Consider the following 17,234-nt stretch of genomic DNA (forward strand, 5'->3'; position numbering starts at 1 on the left):
ATATCTACACAGCCATCTGTATGATCATGGAAATATCTACACCGCTATCTGTTTGAACATGGAAATATCTACACCGCTGTCTGCATGAAAATGGAAATATCTACACAGCTATCTGCATATACATGGAAATATCTACACAGCTATCTCTTTACACATGGAAATAACTACACCCCTATATAAACATGGAAATATCTACACCGCCGTCTGTATGAACATGGAAATATCTGCACCGCCATCTGTATGAACATATAAACATCTACACCGCCATCTGTATTAAGAAGGAGATATCTACAACGCTATCTGTATAAACATGGAAATATCTACACCGCTATCTGCATAAACATGGAAACCTCTACACCGCTATCTGTATAAACATGGAAATATCTACACCGCTACCTGTATAAAGATGGAAATATCAGCACAGCTATCGGTATGAACATGGAAATATCTACACCGCTATCTGTATGAACATGGAAATATCTACACCGCAATCTGTATGGACATGGAAATATCTTCACCGCCATCGGTGTGAACATGGATATATCTACGTAGCCATCTGGATGAACATGGAAATCTCCACACCGCTATCTGTGTAAACATGCATACATCTTCACCGCTGTCTGTAAAAACTTGGAAATATCTACACCGCTATCTGTATGAACATGGAAATATGTACACCGCTATCTGTTTGAAGATGGAAATATATACACCACTATCTGCATGAAAATGGAACTATCTACACAGCTATCTGCATATACATGGAAATATCTACACAGCTATCTCTTTACACATGGAAATAACTACACTTCTATCTGTATGAACATGGAAATATCTACACCGCCATCTGTATGAACATGGAAATATCTGCACCGCCATCTGTATGAACATATAAATATCTACACCGCCATCTGTATTAAGATGGAGATATCTACACTGCTATCTGAATAAACATGGAAATATCTACACTGCTACCTGTATAAACATGGAAACATCAGCACCGCTATCTGCATAAACATGGAAATATCAGCACCGCTATCTGTATGAACATGGAAATATCTACACCGCTATCTGTATGAACATGGAAATATCTACACCGCTATCTGTATGAACATGGAAATATCTACACCGCAATCTGTATGAACATGGAAATATCTACACCGCTATCTGTTTGAACATGTAAATATCTACACCGCTATCTGTATGAAAATGGAAATATCTACAAAGCTATCTGCATATACATGGAAATATCTACACAGCTATCTCTTTACACATGGAAATATCTACACCGCTATATCTATAAACATGGAAATATCTACACCGCCATCTGTATGAACATGGAAATATCTTCACTGCCATCTGTATGAACATATAAATATCAACACTGCCATCTGTATTAAGGAGATATCTACACCGCTATCTGTATAAACATGGAAATATCTACACCGTTATCTGTATAAACATGGAAATATCTACACCGCTATCTGTATAAAAATGGAAATATCAGCACCGCTATAAGTATGAACATGGAAATTTCTGCACCGCCAGCTGTATGAACATGGAAATATCTACACCGCTATCTGTGTGAACATGGAGATATCTACACCGCTATCTGTATGAACATGGAAATATCTACACCGCCATCTGTATGAACATGGAAATATCTGCACCGCCATGTGTATGAACATATAAATATCTGCACCGCCATCTGTATTAAGGAGATATCTACACCGCTATCTGTATAAACAAGGAAATATCTACACTGCTATCTGTATAAACGTGGAAATATCTACACCGCTATCTGTATAAACATGGAAATATCTACACCGCTACCTGTATAAACATGGAAATATCAACACCGCTATCAGTATGAACATGGAAATATCTACACCGCTATCTGTATGAACATGGAAATATCTACACCGCTATCTGTATGAACATGGAAATATCTTCACCGCCATCTGTATGAACATGGATATGTCTACACAGCCATCTGGATGAACATGGAAATATCTACACCGCCATCTGTATGAACATGGAAATATCTGCACTGCCATATGTATGAACATATAAATATCTACACCGCCATCTGTATTAAGATGGAGATATCTTCACCGCTATCTGTATAAACTTGGAAATATCTACACCGCTATCTGTATAAACATGGAAATATCTACACCGCAATCTCAATGAACATGGACATATCTACACCGCTATCTGTATGAACATGGATATATCTACACAGCCATCTGGATGAACATGGAAATATCTACACCACTATCTGCATGAACATGGAAATATCTACACCGCTATTTGAGTAAACATGCATACATCTTCACCGCAATCTGCAAAAGCATGGAAATAGCTACACCGCTATCTGAATGAACATGGAAATATCTACACCGCTATCTGTTTGATCATGGAAATATCTAAACCGCTATCAGCATGAAAATGGAAATATCTACACCGCTATCTGCATATACATGGAAATATCTACACAGCTATCACTTTACACATGGAAATAACTACACCGCTATCTGTATGAACATGGAAATATCTACACAGCCATCTGTATGAACATGGAAATATCTGCACCGCCATCTGTATGAACATATAAATATCTACACCGCCATCTGTATTAAGAAGGAGATATCTACACGGCTATCTGTATAAACATGGATATATCTACACCGCTCTCTGTATAAACATGGAAATATCTACACTGCTACCTGTATAAACATGGAAATAGCTAAACCGCTACCTGTATAAACATGGAAATAGCACCGCTATCTGTATGAACATGGAAATATCAGCCCCTCTATCTGTATGAACATGGAAATATCTACACCGCTATCTCTATAAACATGGAAATATCTACACCGCTATCTGTTTGAACATGGAAATATCTAAACCGCTATCTGCATGAAAATGGAAATATCCACACAGCTATCTGCATATACATGGAAATATCTACACAGCTATCTCTTTACACATGGAAATAACTACACCGCTGTCTGTATGAACATGGAAATATCTACACCGCTATCTGTATGAACATAGAAAAATCTACACCGCTACCTGTATGAACATGGAAATATCTACACCGCTATCTGTATGAACATGGAAATATCTACACCGCTATATGTATGAACATGGAAATATCTACAACGCTATCTGAACATGGAAATATCTACACCGCCATCTGTATGAACATGGAGATATCTGCACCGCCATCTGTATGAAAATATAAATATCTACACCAACATCTGTATTAAGATGGAGATATCTAAACCGCTATCTGAATAAACATGGAAATATCTACACCGCTATCTGTATTAACATGGAAATATCTACACCGCTATCTGTATAAACATGGAAATATTTACACCGATACCTGTATAAACATGGAAATATCAGCACCGCTATCTGTATGAACATGGAAATATCTACACCGCTATCTGTATGAACATGGAAATATCTACACCGCTATCTGTATGAACATGGAAATATCTACACCGCTATCTGTTTGAACATGTAAATATCTACACCGCTAACTGCATGAAAATGGAAATATCTACAAAGCTATCTGCATATACATGGAAATATATACACAGCTATCTCTTTACACATGGAAATAACTACACCGCTATATCTATAAACATGGAAATATTTACACCACCATCTGTATGAACATATAAATATCTACACCGCCATCTGTATTAAGAAGGAGATATCTACACCGCTATCTGTATAAACATGGAAATATCTACACCACTGCCTGTATAAACATGGAAATATCAGCACCGCTATCTGTATGAACATGGAAATATCTACACCGCTACCTGTATGAACATGGAAATATCTACTCCGCTATCTGTGTAAACATGCATACATCTTCACCGCCATCTGTATAAACATGGAAATATCTACACTGCTATTAGCATGAACATGGAAATATCTACACCGCTATCTGTTTGAACATGGAAATATCTTCACCGCTATCTGCATGAAAATGGAAATATCTACACAGCGATCTGCATATACATGGAAATATCTACAAAGCTATCTCTTTACACATGGAAATAACTACAGCGCTATCTCTATAAACATGCAAATATCTACACCGCCATCTGTATGAACATGGAAATATCTACACCGCCATCAGTATGAAGATATAAATATCTACACCCCCATCTATAATAAGATGGAGATATCTACACCGCTATCTGTAAAAACATGGAAATATCTACACCGCTACCTGTATAAACATGGAAATATCAGCACCGCTATCTGTATGAACATGGAAATATCTAAACCGGTATCTCTATGAACATGGAAATATCTACACCCCTATCTGGATGAAAATGGAAATAGCTACACTGCTATCTGTATGAACATGGAAATATCTACACCATTACCTGTATGAAAATGGAAATATCTACACCGCTATTTGTATGAACATGGATATATCTACACAGCCATCTGGATGAACATGGAAATATCTACACCGCTATCTGTATGAACATGGAAGTATCTACACCGCTATCTGTGTAAATATGCATACATCTTCACCGCAATCTGTATAAACATGGAAATATCTACACCGCTATCTGTATGAACATGGAAATATCTACACCGCTGTTTGAACATGGAAATATCTACACCGCTATCTGTGTAAACATGCATACATCTTCACCGCTATCTGTATAAACATGGAAATATCTACACTGCTATCTGTATGAACATGGAAATATCTACACCGCTATCTGTATGAACATGGAAATATCTACACCGCTATTTGAACATGGAAATAACTACACCGCTATCTGCATGAAAATGGAAATATCTACACTGCTACCTGCATATTCATGGAAATATCTACACAGCTATCTCTTTACACATGGAAATAACTACACCGCTATCTGTATGAACATGGAAATATCTACACCGCCATCTGTATGAACATGGAAATATCTGCACCGCCAACTGTATGAACATATAAATATCTACACCGCCATCTGTATTAAGTTGGAGATATCTACACCGCTATCTGTATAAACATGGAAATATCAGCACCGCTATATGTATGAACATGGAAATATCTACACCACTATCTGTATGAACATGGAAATATCTACACCGCTATCTGTATGAACATGGAATTATCTTCACCGCCATCTGTATGAACATGGATATATCTACACAGCCATCTGGATGAACATGGAAATATCTACACCGCTATCTGTATGAACATGGAAATAGCTACACAGCTATCTGTATGAACATGGAAATATCTACACCGCTATCTGTATGAACATGGAAATATCTACACTGCAATCTGTATGAACATGGAAATATCTTCACCGCCATCTGTATGAACATGGATATATCTACACAGCCATCTGGATGAACATGGAAATATCTACACAGCTATCTGTATGAACATGGAAATATATACACCGCTATCTGTGTAAACATGCATACATCTTCACCGCTATCTGTATAAACATGGAAATATCTACACCGCTATCTGTATGAACATGGAAATATCTACACCGCTATCTGTATGAACATGGATATATCTACACAACCATCTGTATGAACATGGAAATATCTACACCGCTATCTGTATGAACATGGAAATAGCTACACCGCTATCTGTTTGAACATGGAAATATCTAAACCGCTATCTGCATGAAAATGGAAATATCTACACCGCTATCTCTATGAACATGGAAATATCTACACCGCTATCTGTTTGAACATGGAAATATCTACACCGCTATCTCTATGAACATGGAAATATCTTCACCGCCATCTGTATGAACATGGATATGTCTACACAGCCATCTAGATGAACATGCAAATATCTACACCCCGATCTGTATGAACATGGAAATATCTACACCGCTATCTGTGTAAACATGCATACATCTTCACCGCTATCTGTATGAACATGGAAATATCTACACCGCTGTCTGTATGAACATGGAAATATCTACACCGCTATCTGCATGAAAATGGAAATATCTACACAGCTATCTGCATATACATGGAAATATCTACAAAGCTATCTCTTTACACATGGAAATAACTACACCGCTATCTCTATAAACATGGAAATATCTACACCGCCATCTGTATGAACATGGAAATATCTGCACTGCCATCTGTATGAAGATATAAATATCTACACCGCCATCTGTAATAACATGGAGATATCTACACCGCTATCTGTATAAACCTGGAAATATCTACAACGCTATCTGTATAAACATGGAAATATCTACACCGCTATCTGTATAAACATGGAAATATCTACACCGCTACCTGTATAAACATGGAAATATCAGCACCGCTATCTGTATGAACATGGAAATATCTACACCGCTATCTGCATGAACATGGAAATATCTACACCGCTATCTGTATGAACATGGAAATATCCACACCGCTATCTGTATAAACATGGAAATACCTACACTGCTATCTGTTTGAAGATGGAAATATCTACAGCGCTGTCAGCATGAAAATGGAAATGTCTACACAGCTATTTGCATATACATGGAAATATCTGCACAGCTATCTCTTTAGACATGGAAATATCTACACCGCTATCTCTATAAACATGGAAATATCTACTCCGCCATCTGTATGAACATGGAAATATCTGCACCGGCATGTGTATGAACATATAAATATCTGCACCGCCATCTGTATTAAGAAGGAGATATCTACACCGCTATCTGTATAAACATGGAAATATCTACACCGCTATCTGTATGAACATGGAAATATCTACACCGCTATCTGTATAAACATGGAAATATCAGCACCGCTATCAGTATGAACATGGAAATATCTACACCGCTATCTGTATGAACGTGGAAATATCTACACCGCTGTCTGTATGAACATGGAAATACCTTCACCGCCATCTGTATGAACATGGATATATCTACACAGCCATCTGTATGAACATGGAAATATCTACAACGCTATCTGTATGAACATGGAAATATCTTCACCGCCATCTGTATGATCATCGATATGTTTACACAGCCATCTGGATGAACATGGAAATATCTACACCGCGATCTGTATGAACATGGAAATATCTACACCACTATCTGCGTAAACATGCATACATTTCACCGCTATCTGTATAAACATGGAAATATCTACACCGCTATCTGTATGAACATGGAAATATCTACAAAGCTATCTCTTTGAACATGGAAATACCTAAACCGCTATCTGCATGAAAATAGAAATATCTACACAGCTATCTGCATATACATGGATATATATACAAAGCTATCTCTTTACACATGGAAATAACTACACCGCTATCTTTATATACATGGAAATATCTACACCGCCATCTGTATGAACATGGAAATATCTGCACTGCCATCTGTATGAACATATGAATATCTACACCGCCATCTGTATTAAGATGGGGATATCTTCACCGCTATCTGTATAAACTTGGAAATATCTACACCGCTATCTGTATAAACCTGGAAATATCTACACCGCTATCTGTATAAACATGGAAATATCTTCACCGCTATCTGTATAAACATGGAAATATCTACACCGCTACCTGTATCAACATGGAAATATCAGCACCGCTATCTGCATGAACATGGCAATATCAGCCCCTCTATCTGTATGAACATGGAAATATCTACACCACTATCTGTATGAACATGGAAATAGCTACACCGCTATCTGTATGAACATGGAAATATCTACAAAACTATCTGTATGAACATGGAAATATATACACCGCTATCTGTATGAACATGGAAATATCTTCACCGCCATCTGTATGAACATGGATATATCTACACAGCCATCTGGATGAACATGAAAATATCTACACCGCTATCTGTATGAACATGGAAATAGCTACACCGCTATCTGTATGAACATGGAAATATATTCACCGCCATCTGTATGAATATGGATATATCTACAGAGAAATCTGGATGAACACGGAAATATCTACACCGCTATCTGTATGAACATGGAAATATCTACACCGCTATCTGTGTAAACATGCATACATCTTCACCGCTATCTGTATGAACATGGAAATACCTACACCGCTATCTGTATGAACATGGAAATATCTACACCGCTATCTGTTTGAGCATGGAAATATCTACACCGCTATCTGCACGAAAATGGAAATATCTACACAGCTATCTGCATATACTGGGAAATATCTACAAAGCTATCTCTTTACACGTGGAAATAACTACACCGCTATCTCTATAAACATGGAAATATCTACACCGCCATCTGTATGAACATGGAAATATGTGCACCGCCATCTGTATGAACATATAAATATCTACACCGCCATCTGTATTAACACGGACATATCTACACCGCTATCTGTATAAACCTGGAAATATCTACACCGCTATCTGTATGAACATGGAAATAGCTACACCGCTATCTGTATCAACATGGAAATATCTACACCACTATCTGTATGAACATGGAAATATCTACACCGCTATCTGTATGAACATGGATATATCTACACAGCCATCAGGATGAACATGGAAAAATCTACACCGCTATCTGTATGAACCTGGAAATATCTACACCGCTATCTGTGTAAACATGCATACATCTTCACCGCTATCTGTATAAACATGGAAATATCGACACTGCTATCTGTATGAACATGGAAATAGCTACACCGCTATCAGTATGAACATGGAAATATCTACACCGCTATCTGTTTGAACATGGAAATATCTACACCGCTATCTGCACGAAAATGGAAATATCTACACTGCTATCTGCATATACATGGAAATATCTACACAGCTATCTCCTTACACATGGAAATAACTACACCGCTATCTCTATAAACATGGAAATATCTACACCGCCATCTGTATGAACATAGAAATATCTTCACCGCCATCTGTATGAACATATAAATATCTACACCGCCATCTGTATAAAGAAGGAGATATCTACACCGCTATCTGTATAAACATGGAAATATCTACACCGCTGCCTGTATAAACATGGAAATATCAGCACCGCTATCTCTATGAACATGGAAATATCTACACCGCTACCTGTATGAACATGGAAATATCTACACCGCTATCCGTGTAAACATGCATACATCTTCACCTCTATCTGTATAAACATGGAAATATCTACACCGCTATCTGTATGAACATGGAAATATCTAAACCGCTATCTGTATGAACATGGAAATATCTACACTGCTATCTGTTTGAACATGGAAATATCTACACCGCTATCTGCATGAAAATGGAAATATCTACACTGCTATCTGCATATACATGGAAATATCTACTCAGCTATCTCTTTACACATGGAAATAACTACACTGCTATCTGTATGAACATGGAAATATCTACACCGCCATCTGTATGAACATGGAAATATCTGCACCGACATCTGTATGAACATATAAATATCTACACTGCCATCTTTATTAAGATGGAGATATCTACACCGCTATCTGTATAAACATGGAAATATCTACACCGCTATCTGTATAAACATGGAAATATCTACACCGGTACCTGTATAAACATGGAAATATCCGCACCGCTATATGTATGAACACGGAAATATCTACACCGCTATCTGTATGAACATGGAAATATCTACACCACTATCTGTATGAACATGGAAATATCTACACCGCTATCTGTATGAACATGGAAATATCTACACCGCTATCTGTTTGAACATGGAAATATCTACACAGCTGGCTGCAAGAAAATGGAAATATCTACACAGCTATCTGCATATACATGGAAATATCTACACAGCTACCTCTTTACACTTGCAAATAACTACACCGCTATCTCTATAAACTTGGAAATATCTACACCGCCATCTGTATGAACATGGAAATATCTGCACCGCCATCTGTATGAACATATAAACATTTACACAGCCATCTGTATTAAGAAGGAGATATCTACACCGCTATCGGTATAAACATGGAAATATCTACACCGCTACCTGTATAAACAAGGAAATATCAGCACCGCTATATGTATGAACATGGAAATATCTACACCGCTATCTGTATGAACATGGAAATATCTACACCGCTATCTGTATGAACATGGAAATATCTACACCGCTACCTGTATAAACATGGAAATATCAGCACCGCTATCTGTATGAACATGGAAATATCTACACCGCTATCTCTATGAACATGGAAATATCTACTCCGCTATCTGTTTGAACATGGAAATATTTAAACCGATATCTGCATGAAAATGGAAATATCTACACAGCTATCTGCATATACATGGAAATATCTACACAGCTATCTCTTTACACATGGAAATAACTACACCGCTATCTGTATGAACATGGAAATATATTCACCGACATCTGTATGAACATGGATATATCTACACAGCCATCTGGATGAACATGGAAATATCTACACCGCTATCTGTATTAACATGGAAATATCTACTCCGCTATCTGTGTAAACATGCATACATCTTCACCGCCACCTGTATAAACATGGAAATATCTACACTGCTATCTGCATGAACATGGAAATGTCTACACCGCTATCTGTTTGAACATGGAAATATCTACACCGCTATCTGCATGAAAATGGAAATATCTACACAGCGATCTGCATATACATGGAAATATCTAAACAGCTATCTCTTTACACATGGAAATAACTACAGCACTATCTCTATAAACATGCAAATATCTTCACCGCCACCTGTATGAACATGGAAATATCTGCACCGCCATCTGTATGAAGATATAAATATCTACACACCCATCTATATTAAGATGGAGATATCTACACCGCTATCTGTATAAACTTGGAAATATCTACACCGCTACATGTATAAACATGGAAATATCTACACCGCTATCTGTATTAACATGGAAATATCTACACCGCTACTTGTATAAACATGGAAATATCAGCACCGCTATCTGTTTGAACATGGGAATACCTACACCGCTATCTCTATGAACATGGAAATATCTACACCGCTATCTGTATGAACATGGAAATAGCTACACCGCTATCTGTATGAACATGGAAATATCTACACCACTACCAGTATGAAAATGGAAATATCTACACCGCTATCTGTATGAACATGGATATATCTACACAGCCATCTGGATGAACATGGAAATATCTACACCGCTATCTGGATGAACATGGAAATATCTACACCGCTATCTGTGTAAATATACATACACCTTCACCGCAATCTGCATAAACATGGAAATATCTACACCGCTATCTGTATGAACATGGAAATATCTACACCGCTATCTGTGTAAACATGCATACATCTTCACCGCTATCTGTATAAACATGGAAATATCTACACTGCTATCTGTATGAACATGGAAATATCTACACCGCTATCTGTATGAACATGGAAATATCTACACCGCTATTTGTTTGAACATGGAAATATCTACACCGCTATCTGCATGAAAATGGAAATATCTACACTGCTACCTGCATATTCATGGAAATATCTACACAGCTATCTCTTTACACATGGAAATAACTACACCGCTATCTGTATGAACATGGAAATATCTTCACCGCCATCTGTATGAACATGGATATATCTACACAGCCATCTGGATGAACATGGAAATATCTACACCGCTATCTATATGAACATGGAAATATCTACTCCGCTATCTGTGTAAACATGCATACATCTTCACTGCCATCTGTATAAACATGGAAATATCTACACTGCTATTAGCATGAACATGGAAATATCTACACCGCTATCTGTTTGAACATGGAAATATCTTCACCGCTATCTGCATGAAAATGGAAATATCTACACAGCGATCTGCATATACATGGAAATATCTACAAAGCTATCTCTTTACACATGGAAATAACTACAGCGCTATCTCTATAAACATGCAAATATCTACACCGCCATCTGTATGAACATGGAAATATCTACACCGCCATCAGTATGAAGATATAAATATCTACACCCCCATCTATATTAAGATGGAGATATCTACACCGCTATCTGTAAAAACATGGAAATATCTACACCGCTACCTGTATAAACATGGAAATATCAGCACCGCTATCTGTATGAACATGGAAATATCTACACTGCTATCTCTATGAACATGGAAATATCTACACCGCTATCTGTATGAAAATGGAAATAGCTACACCGCTATCTGTATGAACATGGAAATATCTACACCACTACCTGTATGAAAATGGAAATATCTACACCGCTATTTGTATGAACATGGATATATCTACACAGCCATCTGGATGAACATGGAAATATCTACACCGCTATCTGTATGAACATGGAAGTATCTACACCGCTATCTGTGTAAATATGCATACATCTTCACCGCAATCTGCATAAACATGGAAATATCTACACCGCTATCTGTATGAACATGGAAATATCTACACCGCTGTTTGAACATGGAAATATCTACACCGCTATCTGTGTAAACATGCATACATCTTCACCGCTATCTGTATAAACATGGAAATATCTACACTGCTATCTGTATGAACATGGAAATATCTACACCGCTATCTGTATGAACATGGAAATATCTACACCGCTATTTGTTTGAACATGGAAATATCTACACCGCTATCTGCATGAAAATGGAAATATCTACACTGCTACCTGCATATTCATGGAAATATCTACACAGCTATCTCTTTTCACATGGAAATAACTACACCGCTATCTGTATGAACATGGAAATATCTACACCGCCATCTGTATGAACATGGAAATATCTGCACCGCCAACTGTATGAACATATAAATATCTACACCGCCATCTGTATTAAGTTGGAGATATCTACACCGGTATCTGTATAAACATGGAAATATCAGCACTGCTATATGTATGAACATGGAAATATCTACACCACTATCTGTATGAACATGGAAATATCTACACCGCTATCTGTATGAACATGGAATTATCTTCACCGCCATCTGTATGAACATTGATATATCTACACAGCCATCTGGATGAACATGGAAATATCTACACCGCTATCTGTATGAACATGGAAATAGCTACACAGCTATCTGTATGAACATGGAAATATCTACACCGCTATATGTATGAACACGGAAATATCTACAATGCTATCTGTATGAACATGGAAATATCTTCACCGCCATCTGTATGAACATGGATATATCTACACAGCCATCTGGATGAACATGGAAATATCTACACAGCTATCTGTATGAACATGGAAATATATACACCGCTATCTGTGTAAACATGCATACATCTTCACCGCTATCTGTATAAACATGGAAATATCTACACCGCTATCTGTATGAACATGGAAATATCTACACCGCTATCTGTATGAACATGAAAATATCTACACCGCTATCTGTATGAACATGGATATATCTACACAACCATCTGTAAGAACATGGAAATATCTACACCGCTATCTGTATGAACATGGAAATAGCTACACCGCTATCTGTTTGAACATGGAAATATCTAAACCGCTATCTGCATGAAAATGGAAATATCTACACCGCTATCTCTATGAACATGGAAATATCTACACCGCTATCTGTTTGAACATGGAAATATCTACACCGCTATCTCTATGAACATGGAAATATCTTCACCGCCATCTGTATGAACATGGATATGTCTACACAGCCTTCTAGATGAACATGGAATTATCTACACCCCGATCTGTATGAACATGGAAATATCTACACCGCTATCTGTGTAAACATGCATACATCTTCACCGCTATCTGTATGAACATGGAAATATCTACACCGCTGTCTGTATGAACATGGAAATATCTACACCGCTATCTGCATGAAAATGGAAATATCTACACAGCTATCTGCATATACATGGAAATATCTACAAATCTATCTATTTACACATGGAAATAACTACACCGCTATCTCTATAAACATGGAAATATCTACACCGCCATCTGTATGAACATGGAAATATCTGCACCGCCATCTGTATGAACATATAAATATCTACACCGCCATCTGTATTAAGATAGAGATATCTACACCGCTATCTGTATAAACCTGGAAATATCTACACCGCTATCTGTATGAACATGGAAATAGCTACACCGCTATCTGTATCAACATGGAAATATCTACACCACTATCTGTATGAACATGGAAATATCTACACCGCTATCTGTATGAACATGGATATATCTACACAGCCATCGGGATGAACATGGAAATATCTACACCGCTATCTGTATGAACCTGGAAATATCTACACCGCTATCTGTGTAATCATGCATACATCTTCACCGCTATCTGTATAAACATGGAAATATCTACACCGCTATCTGTATGAACATGGAAATAGCTACACCGCTATCTGTATGAATATGGAAATAGCTACATCGCTATCTGTATGAACTTGGATATATCTACACAGCCATCTGGATGAACATGGAAATATCTACACCGCTATCTGTATAAACATGAATACATCTTCACCGCTATCTGTATGAACATGGAAATATCTCCACCGCTATCTGTATGAACATGGAAATATCTACACCGCGATCTGTTTGAACATGGAAATATCTACACCGCTATCTGCATGAAAATGGAAATAAATACAGAGCTATCTGCATATACATGGAAATATCTACAAAGCTATCTCTTTACACATGGAAATAACTACACCGCTATCTCTGTAAACATGGAAATATCTACACCGCCATCTGTATGAACATGGAAATATCTGCACCGCCATCTGTATGAAGATATAAATATCTACACCGCCATCTGTATTAAGATGGAGATATCTACACCGCTATCTGTATAAACCTGGAAATATCTACACCGCTATCTGTATAAATATGGAAATATCTACACCGCTATCTGTATAAACATGGAAATATCTACACTGCTACCTGCATAAACATGGAAATATCAGCACCGCTATCTGTATGAACATGGAAATATCTACACCGCTATCTGCATGAACATGGAAATATCTACACAGCTATCTGTATGAACATGGAAATATCCACACCGCTATCTGTATAAACATGGAAATACCTACACTGCTATCTGTTTGAACATGGAAATATCTACAGCGCTGTCAGCATGAACATGGAAATATCTACACCGGTATCTGCTTGAACATGGAAATATCTAAACTGCTATCTGCATAAAAATAGAAATATCTACACAGCTATCTGCATATACATGAAAATATCTACAAAGCTATCTCTTTACACATGGAAATATCTACACCGCTATCTCTATAAACATGGAAATATCTACACCGCCATCTGAATGAACATGGAAATATCTACACCGACATCTGTATGAACATATAAATATCTACACCGCCATCTGTATTAAGATGGAGATATCTTCACCGCTATCTGTATGAACATGGAAACATCTACACCGCTATCTCTATGAACATGGAAATATCTTCACCGCTATCTGTATGAACATGGAAATAGCTACAACGCTATCTGTATGAACATGGAAATATCTATACCACTATCTTTATGAACATGGAAATATCTACACCGCCATCTGTATGAACATAGAAATATCTACACAGCCATCTGGATGAAAACGGAAATATCTACACCGCTATCTGCATGAAAATGGGAATATCTACACCGCTATCTGTGTAAACATGCATATATCTTCACCGCTATCTGTATAAGCATGGAAATATCTACACTGCTATCTGTATGAACATGGAAATATCTGCACCGCTATCTGTTTGAACATTTAAATATCTATACCGCTATCAGCATGAAAATGGAAATATCTACACAGCTATCTGCATATACATGGAAATATCTACAGAGCTATCTCTTTACACATGGAAATAACTACACTGCTATCTGTATGAACATGGAAATATCTACACCGCCATCTGTATGAACATGGAAATATCTACACTGCTATCTGTATGAACATGGAAATAGCTACACCGCTATCTGTATGAAGAAGGAAATATCTACACCACTATCTGTATGAACATGGAATTATCTACACCGCTATCTGTATGAACATGGATATATCTACACAGCCATCTGGATGAACATGGAAATATCTACACCGCTATCTGTGTGAACATGGAAATATCTACACCGCTATCTGTATGAACATGGAAATAGCTACACAGCTATCTGTATGAACATGGAAATATCTACACCGCTATCTGTATGAACATGGAAATATCTACACTGCTATGTGCATGAACATGGAAATATCTTCACCGCCATCTGTATGAACATGGATATATCTACACAGCCATCTGGATGAACATGGAAATATCTACACAGCTATCTGTATGAACATGGAAATATATACACCGCTATCTGTGTAAACATGCATACATCTTCACCGCTATCTGTATAAACATGGAAATATCTACACCGCTATCTGTATGAACATGGAAATATCTACACGGCTATCTGTATGAACATGGAAATATCTACACCGCTATCTGTATGAACATGGAAATATCTACACCGCTATCTGTATGAACATGGATATATCTACACAACCATCTGTATGAACATGGAAATATCTACTCCACTACCTGTATGAAAATGGAAATATCTACACCGCTATCTGTATGAACATGGATATATCTACGCAGACATCTGGATGAACATGGAAATATCTACACCGATATCTGTATGAACATGGATATATCTACACCGCTATCTGTATGAAGATGGAAATAGCTACACCGCTATCTGTTTGAACATGGAAATATCTAAACCGCTATCTGCATGAAAATGGAAATATCTACACCGCTATCTCTATGAACATGGAAATATCTACACCGCTATCTGTTTGAACATGGAAATATCTACACCGCAATCTCTATGAACATGGAAATATCTTCACCGCCATCTGTATGAACATGGATATGTCTACACAGCCATCTAGATGAACATGGAAATATCTACACCCCGATCTGTATGAACATGGAAATATCTACACCGCTATCTGTGTAAACATGCATACATCTTCACCGCTATCTGTATGAACATGGAAATATCTACACCGCTGTCTGTATGAACATGGAAATATCTACACCGCTATCTGCATGAAAATGGAAATATCTACACAGCTATCTGCATATACATGGAAATATCTACAAAGCTAT

Source organism: Gorilla gorilla, chromosome 6 (genome assembly GCF_029281585.2).
Source record: "Gorilla gorilla gorilla isolate KB3781 chromosome 6, NHGRI_mGorGor1-v2.1_pri, whole genome shotgun sequence".
Classification (NCBI taxonomy): Eukaryota; Metazoa; Chordata; class Mammalia; order Primates; family Hominidae; genus Gorilla; species Gorilla gorilla.